Source organism: Microtus pennsylvanicus, chromosome 8 (genome assembly GCF_037038515.1).
Source record: "Microtus pennsylvanicus isolate mMicPen1 chromosome 8, mMicPen1.hap1, whole genome shotgun sequence".
Lineage (NCBI taxonomy): Eukaryota > Metazoa > Chordata > Mammalia > Rodentia > Cricetidae > Microtus > Microtus pennsylvanicus.
In genome coordinates this window covers 108,193,527-108,220,233 of record NC_134586.1, presented here as the reverse complement: position 1 = coordinate 108,220,233, position 26,707 = coordinate 108,193,527, and the positions used below count along the sequence as shown (strand labels likewise).

General features: G+C 37.0%; 1 pseudogene; it reads right to left on the bottom strand.

Moving 5' to 3' along the window:
• Window positions 1-2,185, bottom strand: part of LOC142855394 (glyceraldehyde-3-phosphate dehydrogenase pseudogene) — an 85,808-nt pseudogene extending 83,623 nt beyond the window's left edge.
• Between the last annotated feature and the right edge of the window lie 24,522 nt (window positions 2,186-26,707).

Below are 26,707 nucleotides of genomic sequence, written 5' to 3'. Positions count from 1 at the left end.
TTAGATAGAAGAGACCTCATTGGACAGAACTGGCCAGAAGCAAACTTTGGACCCATAGGGCACAGGCTTCTTGCCAGACCCTCAAACGATCATCCAGACGACAGTCTGGGATGGTAGTTATTGACTCCCACAGCAGCTATCTGCTACACTACATCATACCCCTCCCACAACCTAAAGTGCAATCTACTGAAAAAAATGGAATCTCTTTACCCCTCTTTCCAGGTACCCCCTAAACAATTTTTTCAAATTTTAAAAACAAAAATATTCAAATAGTTAGGTATGAAATTCTGTCTCAAAGATATTAGCTGCCCATGCCCCACCAACCTTCATCTCCTGAATGATTTCTGTTAGAAGATGAAGAGCAAGCCCCAGCGAGCACGGGATACAGCCTGTCAAGGTCGGTGTTAGCCTGTTCTGTCTTCTCAGTCAAGGGCATCTTCATAAAGTTCTCTTTTGATTTCTGCTTCTTGATTTCTTCATGTTCTCTACTTGAAAGTTCCTTTAGCCTCTCCAGGTACAGCTGTGTAATCTTGCTTGTCTGTGTTACCCAGTTGTGGTTCTCGATGTCAATGGGTCCTTCCACTCCTTTTTGGTTTTGCGGGTAGTCGCATCTGAGTCTAGAGACTTCTTTTGAGGGAGTCATCAGAATTACATAGCCACCTTTTTTGTTGTTGTTGTTGTTGTTGTTGTTGTTTTGAGACAGGGTTTCTCTGTAGATTTGGAGCCTGACCTGGAACTAGCTCTTGTAGACCAGGCTGGCCTCGAACTCACAAAGATCTGCCTGCCTCTGCCTCCAGAGTGCTGGGATTAAAGGCGTGTGCCACCACCACCCGGCAAAAACAAAACAAAACAAAACAAAACAAAAAAAAAAAAAACAAAAAAAAAAAACAAAAAAAAAACCTTTTTGTTTACTCTTTGTGGATTTCAGATCATGTATTCTGATCCCATTAATCTCCCTGTCACCTTGCTTTCCTTCTCTTTCTGTCCTTGCAAACTCCCCGCAAAACAAAATTTAAAAGTTAAAAAAGAAATCAGACCAAACAAAGCAAACCTTCAATCAAACAAACAAAAAGAATGGAAGTTGTAGTGGCCCAGTGAGTTACACAGCCTACTCTTTAGTTTATGAAGTTGATATTTTCTTTCTTTCTTTCTTTCTTTCTTTCTTTCTTTCTTTCTTTCTTTCTTTCTTTCTTTCTTTCTTTCTTTCTTTCTTTCTTTTTTTTTTTTTTTTACTTTTGTTCTTTGCAATGAGTCATTGTTCTGGTTTGAGACCTCTACCTTCAAGATACACACTGGATATAGGGCCCTCACTAGGACTCCTGGATTTCTTAATATTGCTCTGTGTCAAGGATATTTTGTAGCCTTGGTTCTGTAGGTCCAGTACCCTCACGTGCTCCAGCGTTCGTAGATGAGGTGGGTGTTACCTTGTTGTGGACCCTGGTAGTAGCTGGGCTAGTCAGCCTACCAACTCTTTCTCATTGTCGCCACCTGGCGGGCTCTCCAGCACTGCCCAGAGTAACTTACCCAATGTAGCAGACAGCAAAGAGCAGGTCCAATTCTCCCATTCCCACATGCTGGGGTCAAGCTTGCCAGCACTTATACCATTAGAGTCAACTCTATTGTTTTGAACACGGGAAGTGCAGGGTCTGCTCTCTCTATACTTGCTGAGGGGTAGGACCAGCTTTTCTGTTCTTAAGCTCCGAGGTATGCTCTCCTGTCTGTCAAAGGTGGAAAGCGGTGAAGGAGACAGAATAGTTCCTTTACCCTTGCCATGCCGTGGCACACCAGATAGCTCTCCTGCTTTCATGTCTACAGACTTAGCTCAACTGTTCCCTCCTCCAACAGGCACAGCTCTAGTGTGCTGCCCAGGAGAGGTGCCATATCTGCTCTCACGTGAGGGTAGGGGCAGTTCTCCCACTTCCTTAGGCCAGTTCTGTCACCTGCCGGTTTCAAGGGATGAGGGGAAGGAGGGGAACTTTTCCTTACCCATGCCACCACCTGGCTGATGGGAGCCTCATCAGTCCTCCTGCTCTCACTCGTCCGCAGCTTCCCGTGTCCCCACTAACAGGGACAGCTCCGCTGTGCTGCCTGGGCTAGATACAGGGCCTGCTTTCCCTAGAGCTGCTGCTGCCACCTTCTTGTTTCTCTTCTTTGGCTTTCTGCTTTTCTGCCTAAAGCTGGGCATCGATCTCCTCAGGACTTGTATATTTCCTCACAAATATTGCCACAGCCTTTGCGGCCTCCCTTTCTACGTTCTGTTTTGGGATATTTGTACACTCTGGGAAGATATACTGCTGAGATTGGCTTAATAAAGAGCTGAACAGCCAATAGCTAGGCAAGAGGGATAGGTGAGACTGCCAGGCAGGGAGAGAGGAAGTAGGAGATGAGTCTAGATGGGAGAGACGTGAGAGACAAGGAACGCCAGACACATAGAATGGCCTAGAGGTAAAAGTCACGTGATAGAACAAAGATTAAAACTATGCGTTAATTTAAGCTATAAGAGCTAGTTAAAAACAAGCCTCAGATAAAGACTAAGCTTTCATAATTAATAACAAGTCTCTGTATCATTATTTGGGAACTGGCTGGCGGGACAGAGAAAGACTGTTAGAATCTTTGGGCATTTCAGCCCCGGTGGCTGCAGCTAAAACTGGCACCAGAACTGGAAAATAAATGCCTTTTAAAATTTATAGTACAAATTGTTTTATTCCTGATTAAATTTTTCAGAAATTTGAGAATTCTTAAAAATTGCTTTGATGAACATTAAGGGAAGAAAGGAAAATGAGGAGGCAAAGAAGAAAGAGAAACAGTTGGGAAGGAAAGAAATCTTCAATGCATTTTAAAATATTAAAGAAAACAGACTCTTAAAGTAAATTTAAAAAAAAATGAGTATATGTACTTTTTCTTAAAACAAAAATTGTATTAAAATACCAGACAATGCATATATGAGTGTGAACATGTGACATTTGGTTTTTAGGACTGGGTTTCCACACTTAGTTTAATATTTTCTAGTTTTATCCATTTATGTGGTCATTGTATTTTTTACTGTTGAATATATTCCATTGTATATAGGCACTATATTTTTATTTATATTACATTCTTTTAAACAGGCGGATGTAGTTTTGTCTTAATTGATTTTAACAATCCCAGATAACTGCACACTTTGTATCATATTTTAAATCTTGAGAGGCAAACTGATGCTTCTCTTACGAGCATTGTCATGGAAGTGTGAAGTGGGATGATTATCAAAGAAAGGTCCATCCTAGTGGTCTTCAGGGTTGTTAATAGTTACCTATGAATTTGTCTATTGTATATGTACTTGAAAGTTAGAAACCTTACAGACCTTTATAAAAAAATACCTGAGAAAGCAGAAAAAAAAAATGTTTCATCTGGTACAGTCATGCTTGTTTAAGCACAAAACTCTTAAAACAAAAGTTTTTCCTGATAGTGAGGAAGTGGAAAATTTGTATGTTCTCCTAATGAAACTAATTATTCACTGGATCTGACATATTGAGCCTTTTTCTTTATTACTGTGTTTTATTCTAATTTCCCTTTCTTTTTTGAGTATTATTTGCATATCTGTCACAATGCATAGTCTCTTTTTTGAGGAAGAAATATGGAGGCAGCTGAAAGTAATCACTTTTAAAATATAATAAAAAATGTTGTCACACTAAAAAAAATGCATTTTTATGACACTTTGGGAAAATTGCACAGAAAGACAGGATAGTATGCATGATGCTGCCTGCTAATGTCTGTCATGTAGACAAGCATTTTTTATCTCACTGAGCTTCCTTTTTATTGTTTGTGCACCTTGTATAATAATAATGTCTCCCCACCATCAAAGGTTGGGATGACAGCATATCCAATTCAGCTTTGATTTAAGCTTTTGGTAAGAGTAGCTATTATTTGGTATTTTAATTAGGCCTTAACCATACTAAATTCTCAACCATGTATTTTAAAGAAAAAATGTCAGAAAATTTATTAAACTATATATTGAATACAAACTTGGAATTTGAGAGAAGGGAAAAAGTATTTTTAAACTTTCAAAAGTGAGAGTTCAAATGGTAAAACTCACCCCCAAAGGCAATGTCACAAGGATTTCTAACTTCTTGAGCCATTAAAATCACCTGGGATATTCCAATCAAAGCAGGAAAATACAATTTTAGGTTGCCATAGAGATGAATGAGATAACCTAAATGACCTTTCCATCTTTAAATGCTTTAAATCTAAAGTTACATGAATACTTTTTATTTTCTTATGTGAGCTTTGTTTTTTTTTATTTCTCATATTATTCTGATGATTGGCATGTTTAAATTTTTGTAAGTCATGTATTCAGTAATAACTCTAACATACCTTTAAAGTTAATTTAATCACTACATTATTTTTTCAAATGACTTGGCAGACAACTTGTGTCCCAGACAAAAAACCTAAGGAAAATTAACTACTTACCACAAAACCAAAATCTTGATACAACTTCTTAATGGCTTGCCACTGGACTCAGTTATACATTAAGTTTCTGTAAATTTACACATTGCTGACTTTTTTCTTCATTATTTAGTGCCATCTTCATCATTTGACATTGAACTATAGGGTTGAGTTTAGGCTAATATTTTATAAAGCTATAGTACTTCTAATATTCAGAAGAATTGTCATTTATAAAAGAAATATTGATACAAAAGTGGCCAAATAAGTAAGGTATACTATACAATTATGTTAGGACTGGAAATTTCAGAAAGGATAACAAATGTTTTCCAATATTTTAATACTTTAGGTCTATTACAATTCAGTTAAATTTACTTATACTTCTATTAGGCAGATGAGTTGAGTATAAAGATAGAAAAGGTAACCTCCATATTGAGGCCATAGCAGTAAAGGGGATTTTACTTCATCGAGTACATAGGCTATACTATTTAAAATAATGTAAAACCTTCACTAATTCTATGAAAATTTCATAAAATGCATTTTGATAATATTCATCCCCTATTCATCCCACCAATTTCTACAAGATCTATCCTGTCCTTACCCACATCCACAATCTCACAGAAAATACACTGATTTTTTCTGGCTCTTATCATCCTTATGTACCTTTCTGTAATGTTCACTTAGCCTTGAGTGCAGGTGTAGGGGTTTAAATAGACTGACTGCGGATGGGTATCCAATATTGTTGGGTTTTTTTTTTTCCTGCATTTTGGGCAGTAGTGACTTTCTTTAATGGTCTCCGTCTGCTGGGAAAATCCTTCTTTGATGGGGTGTGGCAGCTATAGCTACCTGTGGTGTATGTATTTGGACAAGTTATACTGTTTAGGGAAGTGGAAGTAGCTGCTTTTCTGTTAAGTTCCACGGGTTGCCAAGCCCAGGTAGTTACTTAAGTTTATAATACCAAGCATGAGTTTGCTCTTTACATATATGTGATTTATTTGTAAATTAATGAAATTTAAATTAACATGAAATAATGAAGTTTTCACACAATCTTCGTGTTATTTATCCCTCCTTCCTGTTCCCTTTGTTGTCCCTGTTTCCTTCCCCAGGCAAGTCTCTTCCACTGAATAGAAGAGACATGCACATTATTTTTACTTCACAGAAAACTTGGCATATCCATTCATATAATAAAATAAAAACAATCTATGTAAATAATAAATAATAGCAATTCATTTTTGAAAATTCAAATGCAGTAAGCATAATAAAATAGTAAATTATATACTGTCAATATAAGCAAATATAGACTTCAAATTTAATAGTATCATATTATGTAAATTATATGTTTTGTACTATATCATATTATATACAATAAACCTAAATGTATCAAAGGCCACATTTTCTTGAAAATACCTTGTCATCTCCTCTGATCATAAACTTTTCAACATCACCAGATCTTTCCAACACACATTGTCTTGAAAAATTACTTTGGAAATCCAGGATTTAAAAAGTTTCCTTCAACTTTGAGATACCATCTTACACCTGTCAGAATGGCTAAAGTCAAAAACAACAAGGATAGCCTTTGCTGGAGAGGCTGTGGAGGAAGGGGTACCCTCATCCATTGCTGGTGGGAATGCAATCTTGTGCAACCACTGTGGAAGTCAGTGTTTCGGTTTCTCAGGAAATTCGGGATCAACCTACCCCTGGACCCAGCAATACCACTCTTGGGAATTTACCCAAGAGATGCTCTATCACATGTCAAAAGCATTTGTTCCACTATGTTCATAGCAGTATTATTTGTAATAGCCAGAACCTGGAAACAACCTAGATGCCCTTCAATGGAAGAATGGATGAAGAAAGTATGGAATATATACACACTAGAGTACTACGCTGCGGTAAAAAACAATGACTTCTCGAATTTTGCATGCAAATGGATGGAAATAGAAAACACTATCCTGAGTGAGGTATCCCAGACCCAAAAAGAAGAACATGGGATGTACTCACTCATAATTGGTTTCTAGCCATAAATAGGGGTCACAGAATCTACAATTGGCGAACCTAAAGAAGCTAAGTAAGAAGGTGAACACAAGGAAAAACATATCGTTATCCTCTTGGATAAGGGAAGTAGACAAAATTGCCGGGGAGAAAAGTGGGATCTTGGGGGTGGGGTGGGAAGGGGGTAAGGGGAGATGGGGAGAGAAAAGGTAGAAGGGAAGGAGGGGGGACTTGGGGAAATAGGAGGATCGGGATAAAGGAAGGTTGGATAGGGGAGCACGGAACCACAATCCTTAGTTAAGGGACCCACTTTAGGGTGGACAGGAGAATTGACCCTAGAGGGGCTCCCAGGAGCCCAAGCTGAGGTCCCCAGTTAGTTCCTTGGGCAGCTGAGGATAGGGAACCTGAGATGACCCCATCCTAGCGCAATACTGACAAATATTTTTATTATTGGAATCTTCCTAGAAGGTCTCATGTTTCACTGATCAAGGTCAGGATTGTCAACAATATGACAATACAGGACAGTCTCTAGGTTTTTCAGACAAATTGACATGCTTAAAAATTCCTTAAAACTGCCTATTGCAGAATGTGCACTGTTGATTCATGACTTTATTCACCTGTTTTAATAATGTATAATCAACTAAAGCACATTGAAATTCCTATTATTTTCAACCCCTTAATTCAAAAACTCTTGTAATCCAAATTTCATTAGCCAGGATGTCCTGTAGGACCCGGTTTACATTTCAGGCTTCCTAAGTTCATAACATTTGGAAAACCTTATTTAAAAAAAAATTAACACAAAATTAAATGCAAAAGTTCATGTCTTTAAAAATAAGATGTTAAGGATGCTGAATTGTAAGTTGCAAAGTTCTTTCAGTATCAAAATATTACAAGTCAAATGCTAAATAAAAATAATTTATGACTCATAAATCTTTTAGAATTAGCTCCTAGCAGTTTTCTATATACCGTTTATTTTTACAATATTCTTGGTTATATATTTTCTTTCTTTCTTTCTTTCTTTCTTTCTTTCTTTCTTTCTTTCTTTCTTTCTTTCTTTCTGTCTTTCTCTCTCTCTCTTTCTTTCTTCCTCCCTTCTTTCCTTCCTTCCTTTCTTTTTTCCTTCTTTCATTGGGTTTTTGTTTGTTTGTTTTTTAAGAGAGAGTTTCTCTATGTAGCCCTAGCTTTTCTGTAATTTGCTGTGTTGACCAGTCTATCTTTGAACTCACAGAGATCTACCTGCCTCTGCCTCCTTAGTACTGAGTGCTGCCACTACCCAGCATGTTTTCTGGTTTTAATAGTGATTATTTTCTGCTCTTTTTTTCTGTCTTTTTATTCTATGTGATAATTTTAATCTAGTAATTTCTTTTTTGTTTGTTTGTTTTTCTATACATGGTTTCTCTTCAGATTTGGAAGGTGTCCTGGAACTAGCTCTTGAAGACCAGGGTGGCCTCAAACTCACAGAGATCCACTTGCCTCTGTCTTTGGAGTACTAGAATTAAAGGTGTGTGCCACTACTGTGCAGCTAATCCCATAATTTCTGTGAAAATATAAGACAGAATTATTCTTTTCTTAGAGAATAGTTGATCAGAAAAATCCTCATTTTTCTACTTTTGATGTTTGGAACAGTTCCAGTTTCCCAACACATTACAGCAAAGTCCTAAATGGCTATCAATGTGCTCTTTCCCAGAAACTGTTACATTCCAGCTCACATTCTATACAATACCTACAGATCTGAACTTAAAATGAAACTGAATTAAATACTGTCTTGTATAATATTTCTTGCACATGTGTTCAAATCTACTTGCACTGTAAGTAAATATGAATTTACTTGGAGGCAAAAGGGAATCGTTGTAACACCATTAGCCTGAGATCCTGCTGGAGCAGTGTAGGGGCCAATTTCAATAAGAAGTTCTAGGCTTTGTCTTTTTCAGTTCACCAAAGGCCAGCATATTCGAGGCTGGACCCCCAGCTGGATGCCACTGTGGTGTAGTGAAAACTTGAAAGGCAACAAATGTGGAGTCTTTAGAATATTATGAGCATTTCATCAAGAGAGTGGTGGAGCCAATGCTGCTTTCTCTCTTTTCAGCTGCTAGCCATGAGGTACATAGGCTGGCTTCATTATAATGACTTCTGGTACCTTGCTAACATTGAAAAAGAAGACCAGTGGGTCATGGAATACAATTTTCAAAACTATAAAACAATATCTATCTTTCTCTTAATAACTCAATAATCTCAAGTGTACTTTATAGTAACAGAAAGATGGCTAATGCAAATGCCAACTTTATGAAATAAAGAAAGGGGATTCTGAAGATGGCAATGAACAATAAACAGTCAGAGGGAAGAAAGCCATGTAGAGGTAGAGACAGAGATGGATAGCCAAGAGCCCTGGAAAGACACCAAAATCTGACAGAACACAATTCTCTCCAACTATATGTCATGATTTTTAGTTTTTATTTATAATTTGTTCTGGGATTGCAGAGTCTTTGAAGGAAGGAAGATGTTAGGAATAGATGTTTTACCCTCGTGATTTAGATAGTGTGTCATCCTGGTGAAACCTTGACATTAGAAATCCAGCATCCAAAACCATGAGAGAAAAAAATACATCTGATTTAAGTACCTAGTAGAAAAATTATTTTTGACAACTCTTAGAATCCTGCCCCCACACATACGAGTTTTAAAATCAACTGTAGTTTTAAAATGTGCCTACAAATTCTTTTCTTAACAGAATTTAATTATTTGATGTCTAAAATATTGTAGCAAGTAACTGTTCTAGCTGTCCTTTGTATCATATTAAAGCAGTCTTCTGATTTCTTCCCCCTTTTGCATTGAGGTATAAAAGTATATGGAGAATAAATGCAGATAAATTCAACAGTCAGTATTTTCTGAGTTGCCCTCCCGTTACTATCTTGTGTCTATGTGTTTCTTTCTTATCTTTTCCCTCCTACCTAACATTTCTAATCCTTAAGCTCCTACCCTAAAATGTAGGAACCTGATGGAACTGGGAATGCAGCAGAATTCACCTCAAAAAGGTGGCTCTTGATAAGAACATAGTACTCCACACACACTTTGAACATGATCCTCTTTTAGCATTCATGTCTGATAATTAGAACCAGGAAAGAAGACAGTCCCAGAGTCTTCCTCCTTCCTCTTTTTAATTAGTTTCTCTAGATAAAAGAAGGGCACACAGGAAATCCTATGAAGAAGCTTATGTAATGAAAACCAGAGAGGGCTCCTTGAACAGCTGTCGGGTTGAGCAATTGTGGATATACATCCTACATCTTAGTAAGTCCTGGATTGATGACTCATCAGACTCCAAAACTAGATGGCAGTTGTTCCTGGTCACCACAGAGTCCAACCTAGGTAAAATAAGTGAGTTCAATTAAACTTGGAGAATATACTAGGCACCAATATGTTGCTAGCTGAGTAGATTTATAATTCAAGGGAAATTTTCAGTTTTGTAATCTCAGGTCAATATGTTATTCCATTTTATATGCATGCAATTCATCTTTTGTAGACATGTTTCTGGCTCTACTTTAGTTTTTTACTTTTGTATTTTATATATAAAATGTAATTAGTTCATTTTCCCCTTTGCCCTCCTCCCTCCCATATACCTCTCCTTAACTTCAATATATTTTCTATATTAATTATTGTTAATGCATATATGTATAAGTAAATACATATATATTTTGAAAAACAACCTGCTTAGTCTATATAATGTTACTTGTATGTACGTTTGTAGGGCTAAAGTTTTGCTATTTTTTAGCAAGATAATTATTTATTATTATTATTTGAGGGAAAAAATATGCTTTCTTTCATTTCCTTTTTTTAAACAGCACCTGTAAAAATGAATATACTATTCTGAGAACACACACACACACACACACACACACACACATATATATATATATATATATATATGGATTTTGGAATGTTAGATTGTCAAAACATCAACTGCATCTCATTAATAGTTACTGAAGGCAAGATACACTAAACAAGGATAGAGGTTTTGGTACTGTATAGTTAATTGGTGTGTTTGTCCCTGGGGAAGACCATTTCTCCCATTCTTAGCATTCCTTCATTCTCTCAAGTTCTTTCTGCAGGATTGGAGCCCCATAAGCATTTACTATCCACTTCATCATGTCTTTAAAATTATAGCAAGACTATTTACAAAATTAATACTCTGTTTTATTCACTTATTCCAGGTGAGATACATACAAGCAAGGATTCATGTAAGACTTTTTTATCAATGGAACATCCTGAAATGATGTTCCTGCTCTAATACAGGAACCTGCTACCTAATCACAGAAATACATGCCATAGAGTGAAAACCACAAACAGAAATCTTTACAAACTCCATCCAAATCTACTACTGACTCAGTTGTTCCATAATTGCATCAATAAATCATATGTTACCACTCTAAAGCATCCAGAGAATGGTGGAACCTAGGAGTGGAATAAGACAAAAACCTTGCTGATGCTTAAAATACTTTATCTTATAAATTTGGTAAATTTATAATAACATAAGTAAGGCAAACAAATCACTTTAGTGTTCTTCCAGAGCTGGGAAAAAAAGACTTCAATGGATCTCCGCAAAGCTCAGGTTTCCCTAGCTCAGAAGTAAAAGTGCTTCTTCTCCCTATGCATGCTAAGTTAAATATCATATATATTACCTTGTTTATTTTGAACTTGTGATGGCATTTGATTTATTATTAAGTTACTAAACCTTCTGAATAACAGTATGAGAGACCATCTTCATAATTTTATGGAAATGAAAGCAAGTGAATTAACCAAAATTCCAAATAAACTATCAATAGTGTTTTAAATAACATTACAGGAAGTTTTGATTCTATTTATCTATTTATTTGGTTTTTTTCAAGACTGGGTTTCTCTGTAGCTTTGCAGCCTGTCATGGAACTAGCTTTTGTAGACCAGGCTGGCCTTGAACTGACAAAGGTCCTCCTACCTCTACCTCTTGAGTGCTGGAATTGAAGGCATGCACTGCCACTGCCCAGCTGAAGTTTTAATTCTTATAAGAAATTGTCATCTTTCATAGAAAAGATAAATTCAGATAGCCTGCCTGCAGCAAGCAGGGTGGGCCCTCTGTTTGCGACCTACCCAAGCAGCATGGAGTTTCGATCTGGGCACCAGGAGAGACATCATTGTGGTGAGTGAGTGCTGCGGCAGCCGGAAACAGGGAAGTCAGACATTCCTTATCCATCCTACACTTCCTGGTCATCCTGCAGGGGCTATACTGCCCAATACCTCCTCTCTCTTCCCATCCCATCCAGCTTACATCCAGATACCCCCACCCCCTGTTGCCCTCCCTCCCTCCCTTCATTGGCAGCATAGCACCTCCCAGCTCAGCCTGCTTGGGCGCTGGGACCTAACCCGAATCCAGAGGACAAAGGAGAGGGCGGTAGTTCCTCTGTCTCCATAGCCTGCCTGCAGCAAGCAGGGTGGGCCCTTTGTTTGCGACCTACCCAAGCAGCACGGAGTTTCGATTTGGACACCAGGAGAAACATCACTGGGAAGGTACATCAGTGGGCAATTAGACCTGATCCTGTAAAAGAAGATCCATAGGGGAGCATTCGAAGGAAAAGTTGGCCAGGCGCCAAGGCAAGAATTCACCCAACAATCTGAATAACAACATAAAACCACCAGAAAACAGCGACCTCACAACAGGAGGACATGAACACCTTAATCAAGAAGAGGTAGAAAAAACTGACTTTATGAAAGTGATAGAGGCCCTTAAACAACGTATAAAAAAAACGCCCTTATAGAAATGGATGAGAAGTATAATAGAAAGTTTGAGGAATTGAGTAAATCAGTGAATGATACCCTAGGAAACCAAGGAAAAACAATCAAGCAGATAATGGAAACAGTTCATGACTTGAAAACTGAAATGGAGGCAAAGAAGAAAACACAAACAGAGGGGCGGCTAGACGTGGAAAATCTAGGTAAATGAATAGAGACTACAGAAACAAGCATAACCAGCAGAATAAAAGAGATAGAAGAAAGAATCTCAGATTCTGAAGATAACATAGAGAAAATAAACGCACTGATCAAAGAAAACAGCAAGTCCAACAAACTCTCATCACAAAACATTCAGGAAATTTGGGACACAATAAAAAGACCAAACCGAAGAATAATTGGAGTAGAAGAAGGAGAAGAAGTGCAGCTCAACGGTCCAGAAAATATACTTAATAAAATTATAGAAGAAAACTTTCCGAACCTGAAGAAAGATGTACCTATGAAGGTTCAAGGAGCATACAGAACACCAAATAGGCTGGATCAAAAAAAAAACAAAAACATCCCCTTACCATATAATAATCAAAACACAAAATATACAGAATAAAGAAAGAATATTAAGAGCTGCAAAGGAAAAAGGCCAAGTTACTTATAAAGGTAAACATATCAGACTTACACCTGACTTCACTATGGGAACCATAAAAGACAGAAGGTCCTGGATAGACGTAATGCAAAAACTAAGAGACCATGTATGCAAGCCCAGACTACTATACCCAGCCAAGCTTTCGTTCACTATAAATGGAGAAAACAAAATTTTCCAGGATAAAAACAAATTTAAACAATACGTAGCCACAAATCCAGCCTTACAGAAAATAATAGAAGGGAAATCACTAACCAAGGAGTCCAACAATGACCACAATAACTCATACATCTAGAGACCCTTCACCAGCGCAATTCAAAGAAGGGAAACACACAAACCCTACTACTAAAAAAGTGACCGGAGTTAACAACCACTGGTCATTAATATCACTTAATGTCAATGGGCTCAACTCACCTATAAAAAGGCACAGGCTAAGAGATTGGATACAAAAACAGGATCCAACATTCTGCTGTTTACAAGGAACACACCTCAACCCCAAAGACAGGCACCTACTCAGAGTAAAGAGCTGGGAAAAGGCTTATCAAGCGACATGGACCAAAGAAACAAGCAGGTGTGGCCATACTAATTTCTAACAAAGTTGACTTCAAACTTAAATCAATCAGAAGAGATGGAGAGGGATATTTTATACTCATAACAGGAACAATTCATCAGGATGAAGTCTCAATCCTGAATATCTATGTCCCTAATATAAAAGCACCCACGTACGTAAAAGAAACATTACTAAAACTCAAGGGAGCCATCAAACCACACACAGAAATAGTAGGAGACTTCAACACTCCTCTCTCACCAATGGACAGGTCAATCAAACAGAAACCTAACAGAGAAATTAGAGAATTAATGGAGGTAATGAAGCAAATGGACTTAACAAACATCTATAGATTATTCCACCCAAAGAGGAAAGAATATACCTTCTTCTCTGCAGCTCATGGAACTTTCTCGAAAAGTGACCACATACTCGGTAACAAAGCTAAATTACACAGTTACAGAAAAATATTAGTAACCACCTGTGTCTTATCAGATCACCATGGATTAAAGTTAGAATTCAACAACAATGCTACCCCCAGAAAGCCTACAAATTCATGGAAACTGAACAGTCAAGTAATGAACCATACCTGGATTAAGGAAGAAATAAAGAGAGAAATTAAAGTCTTCCTGGAATTCAATGAAAATAAAGATACAACATACTCGAACTTATGGGACACCATGAAAGCAGTCCTAAGAGGAAAGTTCATAGCACTAAGTGCCCACTTAAAGAAATCAGAGAAAGCACACATTGGAGACTTAACAGCCCACCTGAAAGCTCTTGAAAAAAAAGAAGCAGACTCACCTAGGAGGAGTAAACGACTGGAAATAATCAAACTGAGGGCTGAAATCAACAAAATAGAAACACAGAAAACAATACAAAGAATCAATGAAACAAAAATCTGGTTCCTGGAGAAAATCAACAAGATTGACAAACCCCTATCCAAACTAATCAAACGGCAGAGAGAGAATTTGCAAATTAATAAGATAAGAAATTAAAAGGGGGACATAACCACAGACACAGAGGAAATGCAGAGAATCATTAGATCTTACTACAAAAGCCTGTATACACAAAACTGGAAAATGTAAAAGAAATGGACACTTTCTTAGATAAATACCATATACCAAAGTTAAACCAGGAAAAGGTAAACAATCTAAACAGACCTGTTGGTCGCGAAGAATTAGAAGCTGTTATCAAAAACCTCCCTACCAAAAAAAGCCGAGGGCCAGATGGTTTCAATGCGGAATTCTACCAGAACTTCCAAGAGGAGCTAATACCTATACTCCTTAATGTATTCCACAATATAGAAACAAAAGGGTCATTGCCAAATTTCTTTTATGAAGCTATAGTTACTCTGATAGCAAAACCACACAAAGACTCAACCAGGAAAGAGAATTACAGGCCAATCTCACTCATGGACATCAATGCAAAAATCCTCAACAAAATACTGGCAAACCGAATCCAAGAACACATTAGAAAAATTATCCATTATGATCAAGTAGGCTTCATCCCAGAGATGCAGGGCTGGTTCAACATACGAAAATCTATCAATGTTATCCAGCAAATAAATAAACTGAAAGAAAAAAACATATGATCATCTCATTAGATGCTGAAAAAACATTTGAAAAAATTCAACATCCCTTTATGATAAAAGTATTGGAGAGATTAGGGATACAGGGTCATACCTAAATAAAATAAAAGCTATATACAGAAAGCAGACAACTAACATCAATTTAAATGGAGAGAAACTCAAAGCCATCCCGCTAAACTCAGGAACACGACAAGACCGTCCACTCTCACCATACCTCTTCAATATATTGCTTGAAGTTCTAGCAATAGCAATAAGACAACAAAAGGGGATCAAGGTGATTTGTATTGGAAAGTTAGAAGTGAAACTTTCGTTATTTGCAGATGATATGATAGTGTACATAAGCGACCCCGAAAACTCCATCAAAGAACTTTTACAGCTGATAAACAGCTTTAGTAATGTGGCAGGATACAAGATCAACTCCAAAAAATCAGTCGCCTTCTTATACCCAAAGATAGGGAAGCAGAGAGGAAAATCAGAGAAGCTTCACCATTCACGATAGTCACAAACAGCATAAAATATCTTGGGGTAAATCTAACCAAGGAAGTGAAAGATCTATTTGACAAGAACTTTAAGCCATTGAAGAAAGAAATTGAAGAGGATACCAGAAAATGGATGGACCTCCCTTGCTCTTGGATTGGGAGGATCAACATAGTAAAAATGGCAATTCTACCAAAGGCAATTTATAGATTCAATGCAATCCCCATCAAGATCCCATCAAAATTATTCACAGATCTGGAGAGGACAATAATCAACTTTATATGAAAAAACAAAAAACCCAGGATAGCCAAAACAATCCTATACAATAAAGGATCTTTGGAGGCATTATCATCCCTGACTTCAAACTCTATTACAGAGCTACAGTGATGAAAACAGTGTGGTACTGGCATAAAAACAGAGAAGTCGACCAATGGAATTGTATAGAAGACCCAGATTTTAACCCACAAACTTATGAACACCTCATTTTCGATAAAGGAGCTAAAAGTATACAATGGAAGAAAGAAAGCATCTTCAACAAATGGTGCTGGCAGAACTGGATGTCATCCTGTAGAAGAATGAAAATAGACCCATATCTATCACCATGCACAAAACTCAAGTCCAAATGGATTAAAGACCTCAATATCAGTCAGAACACACTGAACCTGATAGAAGAGAAAATGGAAAGTACCCTACATCAGATGGGCACAGGAGATCTCTTCCTATGTATAACCCCAGCAGCACAGACATTAAAGGCAACATTGAATAAATTGACCTACGAAAACTGAGAAGCTTCTGTAAAGCAAAGAACACTGTCACTAAGACAAAAAGGCAACCTACTGACTGGGAGAAGATCTTCACCAACCCCACAACAGACAAAGGTCTGATCTCCAAAATATGTAGAGAACTCAAGAAAGTAGACTTTAAAATGCTAATTAACCCAATTAAAAAATGGGGCACTGAACTGAGCAGAGAATTCTCAACAGAAGAACTTCAAATGGCCAAAAGACACTTAAGGTCATGCCTAACTTCCTTAGCAATCAGGGAAATGCAAATCAAAACAACTTTGAGATATCATCTTACACCTGTCAGAATGGCTAAAGTCAAAAACACCAAGGATAGCCTTTGCTGGAGAGATTGTTGAGGAAGGGGTACCCTCATCCATTCCTGGTGGGAATGCAATCTTGTGCAACCACTGTGGAAATCAGTGTTTCGGTTTCTCAGGGAATTCGGGATCAACCTACCCCTGGACCCAAGAGATGCCCTATCATATGACAAAGCATTTGTTCAACTATGTTCATAGCAGTATTATTTGTAATAGCCAGAACCTGGAAACAACCTAGATGACCCTTCAATGGAAGAATGGATGAAGAAAGTATGAAATATATACACATTAGTGTACTACGCTGCGGTAAAAAACAATGACTTCTCGAATTTTGCATGCAAATGGATGGAAATAGAAAACACTATCTTGAGTGAGGTATCCCAGACCCAAAAAGGTGAGCATGGGATGTACTCACTCATAATTGGTTTCAGCCATAAATAAGGGTCATGGAGACTACAATTGGTGAACCTAAAGAAACTAAATAAGATGGTGAACCCAACGAAAAACATATAGTTACCCTCTTGGCTATGGGAAGTAGACAAAATTGTAGGGGACAAAATTGGGATCTTGGGGGTGGGGTGGGATTGGGGTAAGGGGAGATAGGGAGAGAAAAGTTAGAAGGGAAGGAGGGGGGACTTGGGGAAACAGTAGGATCGGGATAAAGGAAGGTTGGACAGGGGAGCACGGAACCACAATTCTTAGTTAAGGGAGCCACTTTAGGGTTGGCAAGAGACTTGACCCTAGAGTGGCTCCCAGGAGCCCATGGTGATGTCCCCAGTTAGTCCCTTGGGCAGCTGAGGATAGGCAACCTGAAATGACCCTATCCTATAGCAATACTGACGAATATCTTGCATACCACCATAGAACCTTTATCTGGTGATGGATGGAGATAGAGCCAGAGACCCACACTGGAGCACTGGTCTGAGCTCCCAAGGTCCCAATGAGGAGCAGAGGGAAGGAGAACATGAGCAAGGAAGTCAGGACCACGAGGGGTGCACTCACCCACTGAGACAAGGGAGCTGACCTATTGGGAGCTCACCAAGCCCAGCTGGACTGTGACTGAAAAAGCATGGGATAAAACCAGACTCTCTGAACATGGCGAACAATGAGGGCTGATGAGAAGCCAAGGACATTGGCATGGGGTTTTGACCCTACTTCATGTTCTGGCTTTGTGGGAGCCTAGCTGGTTTGGTTGTTCACCTTCCTAGACCTGGACAGAAGGGGGCGGACCTTGGACTTTCCACAGGGCAGGGAACCCTGACTGGTCTATGGACTGGAGAGGGAGGAGGAGAGGATTTTGGGGGAGGGGGAGAAGGGTGGGAGGAGGGGGAGGGAAATGGGAGGCTGGGAGGAAGTGGATACTTTTTTTTCCTTTTCTCAATAAAAAAAAAAAAAAGATAAATTCAACTATAAGTTATGACCCATTTGCTTCTAATTATTTTCTGGTGAATGATTTAAGTATAGAAAAGAAGCACCTCAAAGCATAATTTTGAGACATGATAAAGAGCTGCCCATTGACCTCTTTTTCTTTGCTCCCCTCATTTACATGTCTATGACACAAGATTTTCAAAGACTGGAAAAAGTATGTTTAAGATAACAGAAGAGATTAGTCATTTTTTATTTTTTATTAGACAGAACAGAGAATATATAAAATAAGCATACACTACAATTATATATAATATTAATTATATTAAATATATGAATTATATAAACAAAATATTAAATAATTGATTTAATTTAATATTTGTGTTTATATAATTACATTATATAATTAATTTATATAATTATATAGCTTATATAATTACATTACATAGTTAGTTTACATTTTAGCAAACTGCTTAGAAATTTTTTAGTTTCACCAACAACACCATAGAATAGTCCAGCAGAAAATCGAAAAGTCACTTTTCATTGCTATTTATAACTGACATTACAGGGCAACTGTCAGAGGAACATAGAAAAATCATATCATTAGAAACAGAAGCCATGAAGTCATAATCAAAAAAAATCAAAATGTTTGTTGATAAGTTTCTGGAGGCTGGATGTAAACTGACTTTATATGAAAGTCTGTAAGTTTTATTTTACTTGGGTGAAGGGCTCTACATTTTACTGAATTTTCCATTAAGGTTCCTCTAATGTTTCACTGAAATGATGACAGAGAAATTCCTTCATGCTTTTAATAACAGGAAAAGAATCTGTGCTCAAGTCTTCCTATTAGAAGATTATTCAAAGTCAGGCCAATGACTCCTATCTGTATTCCAGCACCTGAGAAGCTAAGGCAAGTATATCACATACGAAGGAGAGGTGTCAGCCTGGGCTACAAAGTAAGTTATAGAGCAACTTATGCTCCACAGTGAACTCCTGTCTCAAAAACAGCACTAATATGTAAAAGGGACAATGAACAAAACAAAAGCAGTGAGAGAGAAGAGGTATAGACACAGTGAAAAGAAGGCCAACACAGAGAGACAGAGAAAGATAGACGAGAGAGGTAGAGATGGAGAGAGTCCTACTAAAATATAGCCAGAGAATTCAATGCTTGTGCTTCTCCTCTAGGATATTCTTATGCTGGAGGCTCGAGTGACATATAAACATTTGGAAAGCTGGGAGAACTCTGTATCCTGCAGTCTCACGCAAGCGACAAGAAGAAAGGCTAAGTTACTCAGCTTATTAAAAACATGAAGAAGGGTGGGAGAGATAGCGCAGCTAAGGGCATTGACTGTTCTTGCAAAAACCCTGAGTTCAGCTCAGAGCAACTACATGATGACTCACAACCATTCTTAATGATATCTGGTGCCCTCTTCTGTTCTCCAGGCATTCGTGCAGGCAGAACAATGTGTTCATAATAAATAAACAAAAAATATATAAAAGCATGAAGACTGAGTCATAATATTATAAAATATTTCTTCTTTCTTATACCATCCCATAATTTTCACAGGGTTACAGCAAAGCAACGATGAGTCTCAACTAAGAGGATTTCAAAGTACAGCTTCTATGTTGCACGGAAAGTTTCTAGAGAAGGTCAAAGAAAACATAGGTTACAAATACATGGGTCTTAGAAACTGCAGAGCTTGACACCTGCAGTTACAGATAACAGCAAATATGGCCTGATGTTTTGACTTAACAGTAGGAGTTCACCCTAAAGACCTTACACACAACTTCGTACTACGTAACCCTTCATGTTCTACTTTCAACAAAAAGAAAACACTAAAACCTTTTAAGAGGCAGGATAGGCACCAAAATATGCAAAGAAAAAGAAAGCAATTAAACAAGACTCTTTTGCTTCAGAAATTATGGGAATTATTAGGCAGGAATTTTAATATAATTCAGAGTAATACATCAATGGAGCTGGTGAAAAACATTCACGAAATGCAATACTAGACTGAGAATGTAAACAAACATGACAATTAAGAAAGAAGTAGAAAAAGATGCTAAAAAAAAAAACAAGCCATAACACAAATGAACAGTCTCGTCAGTGGACTAGATTCAGTTAAGAAAATTCAGTGAAGTTGAATATATGTGAGTACAGATGTCCTAATCTGAAGTACAAAAAGTACAAAGTATAGAAAGTCCCATGAATTGTGGGGCAATTATAATTATAACATCATTATGACAGAAATATGAAATAAAGGATAAAACATGGGACTAAAATAAATATGTGAAGGAAGTCAGTCTAATTTACATTGAAGATAACAATGTAATGAACCATGTGGGATGCCAGGCAGATAAGCAGGGATGGGGTAGGGATATAGCATGAATTAGCGAGGAGTAAAAAATTTTAGTGTGTTGTTTTACAGTATATTCACTACAAACCACAGCAATAATATACTAAACATCTCATGAATTCAAACAAACTGATTTTGCATAGATTTCATATAAAATCCTAGCAACTTGAAGAGATAGATGTGCTTAATCTACTTGAAACATTATAGAATGTACTTAAATGCTACAAGATCTCCAGCTAAATGTACATCTTCCTTGCTTTATAAACCATAAAAAGTAAACTTAAATGAACAAAACATTTTATTCTATGACCACCAAGGAAAAGTCATATGAGAAACCAATAAGAATGTGGACATTTCTGAGCCAAGGAGAGGGGAATGAGGGGAAAAGAGCCCCAGTATATTGACCATGGGCTTCAAACCTCCAGAGATGTGAGAACACAATTTTTTCTTGTCACATAACTGGAATGCACCATAACATTTATAGAAACATATGTAGAAAAATACATAGTTTAAGCACATGCACTTGAAGATAAGAACAATCCAAAATAAAGAAAATGGAAGTTTTCATACTAAAAATCTTGAGAAAGCATTGAAAACCTATAGAAAGTAGAAGAATATAAGCAGTATCAGTACAGGAATAGATGGAATTGAAAACAAGGAGACAGTAGAAAAGTGAATGCAACATTACTCCTTGGAGATCCAATGGGTTAATTTCCATATAATCTTACCAATTTTTAAGAGATACAAGTTATTGTTAACAAAAATGAAAATGTCATATAACTTTTTATCCTATGTTTACCAAAGGAATAACAAAATATTAAGAGATATTAATGCTGATAATCTGACAACATGTATGATGTGAAAAATATTTTTAAACACAAGACATAAGTATTTATGATACCTATACCTGAGACTCAGCAAACATCATGGAAGAGGAGGCAGGAAGATTATAAGAGGCAGAGGATCATGGCACCTGATGCAAAATATTATATTCATTATATGATGTGGAAGCTGCACTGAAATCTCAACAATATTGTTGCCTGTAAAAACCTGAAATATGACAATACCACGTGGCTCAATAATAAAGATAGAGGAAATTTCACAATACACATCCCTGGCTAAAGAACTATTGGCAATTAGCAAGTACTGAGAGAGAAGGTGACCCAGTCTTCTCTAGGGATAAATACAATGACAGGTTAGCCAATCCCAAGAAGTCACCCATAAATAAATACACAAATGAGCAACAATAAATGAGAATAGTGAAAAATAAGTAATCTAAATAGCTGGATTTTGTGTAGAAATTGAAAGCAGAATCCACCAAGAGCATATATATTTATATGTATTTCAACTAAAATTCCTGTCAGTTACTTACAATGTCTTCCAGAATATATGTTCCAAGAGACAAGCATTGCCCTAATACTGAGACCTGAAAACACACTACAAGAAAGGAAAACTGATGAATAATATCTATCAGGGACATAGATGCAAAAGTCTCCAACAATTCCAAAATCCCACCCAATTCCACAATGTTTAAAAATATACAGCACTAAAGAGATTAGACTTTAGTTCAAACCTAGAATAGCATTTAAAATTAATTAAGGCATCTTTTCATTTTTTAAAAAAGTCCAAAGAAGGAAATTTATATAAACAAAGAATCATACAGAAAATCCACATACACATTCATAATAAAAGCTCTACATTCATTCATAAATGTTCTCTATATTTTTTCTCTTTTTTTTTTTCATTTATTTTTTCGAGACAGGATTTCTTTGTAACTTCGGAATCTCTTGTGGAATTAGCTTTTGTAGACCAGGCTGACCTCGTACTCACAAATATCTGCTTGCCTCTGCCTCCCGGGTGCTGAGATTAAAGGTGTGTGCCACCACCACCTAGCTGATTCTGTTTTTTTATAACAAAACCCACATAGAGCAGAGTCTTCACAGTCTGTTAAAACAGCAACAACAGAAAAACTACAATTAATATGAAATGTAATACTGATGAATGAAATACTTTACCTCTAATTTTGGTAAATAAACATAGCTTTTTTTTCTGTAAGGTTAATAATGTACTGAAATTTTAGCAAATCCCATAAGAAAATGAAGGGAAAGAAAGCAAGTACATTAGAAAAGAAAAAGAAATAGTTTCTTCTAATCGCTAATACAATTTTCTAACTAGAAAACCCCAACTTTGTCAAAATCACTTGACATTAAAGAATGAAAATACCTACAATGTTGCAAGAGAAAGCATTAACATATATATGTATATATATACACATATATACATATACATATATATATATATATATATATATATATATATATATATATAGAGAGAGAGAGAGAGAGAGAGAGAGAGAGAGAGAGAGAGAGAGAGAGAGAAACTCTTGTATAGGAGCAAGAGAAGACAAAATTGAAACTCAGGAATTTAACACCATTATATGAAATTCAGACTCTCTTGTACTTAAGATAAAAATTTAAATATGCATATGTAATCTATCAGTTGGAAAAACATTAATAAATAAAACTAAAGAAGATTAAAAACTAATGCATGTTTCTTATTCATGAGCAGCAATATTAAATATTGTCAAGAGAAAGTCAACTTTTTCCAGCTTTCTATATAGGTTAAACTCAATGCAAATAAAATTCTTAACAAGTTATTTTGTGATATGGTGGGTGTGGAGCCTGAGGATTCATGAAGATGTTGTACCTGCATCACACAGGACCCCAAACAAGACCACCACAGATCCAGTATCCGGCGCAAACACACTGGGGTTTATTGATTACAAGTTAGCTTACTTGGACTGAAATCCAACATTCCCACACAGCAGATATTTAGCAAGACAACGCAGGCAGCAGAAAACAACACAGGCTGCAGGCGGCCAGGACCTACAGGGGACCAGCACGGCGGGGGACCAGTGTGCAACACCGAGAGCAGATCACCCCACTACAATTACATCAAAGAGGTAGGCCTTTGGTTTGTGAGGTCCCTGGCAAATGGGGAGACTGGTCCTGTTTCTGAAGACCCTTCTGAGGGGTGAGAGGGATCTTGGCCCCAACAGGAGCCAGGAAACAGAGCGAGGGCATTTTGTAAGAGAAGCCCCTGGCCAGCAGAGAAACCTGGTCTGGTTTTAAAAGACCCATTAGATAGCATCGATAGGATATGGGCAGGCACCATGGTAAAAATTCACCCAATAATCTAAAAAACATGAAAACACCAGAACCCAATGATCTTATACAGAAGGACTTGAACACATTAACACAGAAGAAGTGGGAAAAAATGACTTTATGAAAGCAATAGAGTCCCTTAAAAAACATGTAAATAAAAGCCCTTATAGAAATGAATGAGAAGTATAACAAAAAGTTTGAAGAAATGAGTAAATATGTACATGATACATTGGGAAACCAAGAAAAAACAATCAAACAGGTAATGGAAACAGTTCAAGAATTGAAAACTGAAATGGAAGCAAGGAAGAAAACACAAACTGAGGACCAGCTGGATATGGAAAATCTAGGTTAATGAGCAGAGCCTACAGAAACAAGCATAATCAATACAAGAGATAGAAGAAAGAATCTCAGATTCTGAGGACACCATAGAGAAAATAAACAAACAGATCAAAGAAAACAGCAAAGCCAACAAATTCTCATCACAAAACATTCAGGAAACATGGGACACAATAAAAAGACCAAACCTAAGAATAATAGGAATAGAAGAAGGAGAAGAGTCACAGCTCAAAGGCCCAGAAAATATTTTTTAAAAAATTATGGAAGAAAACTTTCCCTATATAAAGAAAGATATTCCTTTAAATATTCAAGAAGCATACAGAACACCAAACAGACTGGATCAAAGAAAAACATCCCCTTGCCATATAATAATCAAAACACAAAATATACAGGTTAAAGAAAGAATATTAAGAGCTGCATAGGAAAAAGGCCAAGTAACTTGTAAAGGTAAACAGATCAGACTTACACCTGACTTCTCTATGGAAAAGATGAAAGCCATAGCGGTACTGCAAAAACTAAGAGACCATGGATACAAACCCAAACTACTATACCCAGTCAAACACAATCAATGGAGAAAACAAGACATTCCAGGATAAGAACAAATTTAAACAATACGTAGCCACAAATCAATCCCTACAGAAAGTAATAGAAGGAAAATCGCAACCCAAGGAATCCAACATTGTCAACACTGCCTACAATAACTCAGGCATCTAGCGACCCTTTACCAGCACAACTCAAAGAAGGGAGACTCACAAACTCTACTACCAAAAACAATAAGAATAACCAGAGTAAACAACCACTGGTCATTAATATCACTTAATATTAATGGTCTCAATTCACCTATAAAAGGCACAGGCTAAGAGATTGGATACAAAAACAGGATCCAACATTCTGCTGTTTGCAAGAAACACGTCTCAACCACAAAGACAGGCATCTACTCAGAGTAAAGGCTTGGGAAAAGGTCTTTCAAGCAAATGTTCCTAAGAAAAAATCAGGTGTGTCCATACTAATTTCTAACAAAACTGACTTCAAACTAAAATCAATCTGAAGAGATTGAGATGGACACCTTATACTCATAACAGGAACAATTCATCAGGATGACATCTCAATCCAGATTATCTACGTGCCTAATCTAAAAGCACCTACTTATATAAAAGAAATATTACTAGAACTCAAGGCAGACATCAAACCACAAACAATAGGAGTTGGAGACTTCAACACACCTCTCCAATGAACAGGTCAATCAGACAGAAACCTAATAGAGAATTAAGAGGATTGTTGGAGGTAATGAAGGAAACGGACTTAACAGACATCTATAGAACACTCCACCCAAATAGGAAAGAATATACCTTCTTCTCTGCAGCTCATGGAACCTTCTCAAAAATTGACCACATACTCGGAAACAAAGGAAACCTCCACAGATACAAAAAAAAATATCAGTGTCCACCTGTGTCTTATCTGATCACCATAGATTAAAGTTAGAAGGCAACAACAATGCTACCCCCAGAAAGCCGACGAACTCATGGAAACTGAACAGTCAACTACTGAACTACACCTGGGTCAAGGAAGAAATTAAGAAAGAAATTAAAATCTTCTTTGTATTTAATGAAAATAAAGAGACAACACACTCAAACCTTGGGACACAATGAAAGCAGTACTAAGAGGAAAGTTCATAGCACTAAGTGCCCACTTAAAGAAAACAGAGAAAGCATACATTGGGGACTTAACAGCCCACCTGAAAGCTTTCGAAAAAAAAAAAAAAGAAGCGGACGTGCCCAGGAGGAGGAAAAGGCTGGAAATAATCAAACTGAGGGCAGAAATGAACAAAATAGAAACACAGAAAACAGTCCAAAGAATCTATGAAATAAAAAGTTGGTTCTTGGAGAAAATAAACAAGATCGACAAACCTCTATCCAAACTAATTAAACAACAGAGAGAGAACACACAAATAAGTAAGATCAGAAATGAAAAGGGGGACATAACCACAGACACAGAGGAAATTCCGAGAATCATTAGATCTTACTACAAAAGCCTGTATGCCACAAAACTGAAAAATGCAAAAGAAAGGGACAATTTTTTAGATAAGTACCATATACCAAAGTTGAACCAAGACAAGGTGTATGATCTAAATAGACCTGTTAGTCGCAAAGAACTAGAAACTGTTATCAAAAAATCTCCCTTCCAAAACAAGCCCAGAACCAGATGGTTTCAATGTAGAATTCTACCAGAACTTCCAAGAAGAGCTAATACCTATACTCCTTAATGTATTTCACAATATAGAAACAGAAGAGTCATTACCAAATTCCTTTTATGAAGCTATGGTTACCCTGATAGCAAAACCACACAAAGACCTAACCAAGAAAGAGAATTACAGACCTATCTCACTCATGAATATCCACGCAAAAGTTCTCAATAAAAAAGTGGCAAACCGAATCCAAGAACACATTAGAAAAATTATCCATTATGATCAAGTAGGCTTCATCCCAGAGATGCAGGGCTGGTTCAACATACGCAATTCTATCAATGTAATCCGCCATATAAATAAACTGAAAGAAAAAAAAAACATACGATCATTTCATTAGATGCTGGAAAAGCATTTGACAAAATTCAACACCCCTTTATGATAAAGGTCCTGGAGAGATTAGGGATACAAGGGTCATAAATAGCAGAACATAAAAGCTATTTACAGCAAGCTGACAGCTAACACTAAATTAAAAACTCAAAGCCATCCCACTAAAATCAGGAACAAGACAAGAATGTCCACTCTCGCCATACCTCATAAATATAGTGCTTGAAGTTCTAGCAATAGCAATAAGACAACATAAGGGGATCAAGAGGATTTGTATTGGAAAGGAAGAACTTAAGCTTTCGTTATTTGCAGATGATATGACAGTATACGTTAGCGACCCCAAAAACTCTACCAAAGAACTCCTACAGCTGATAAACACCTTTAGTAATGTGGCAGGATACAAGATCAA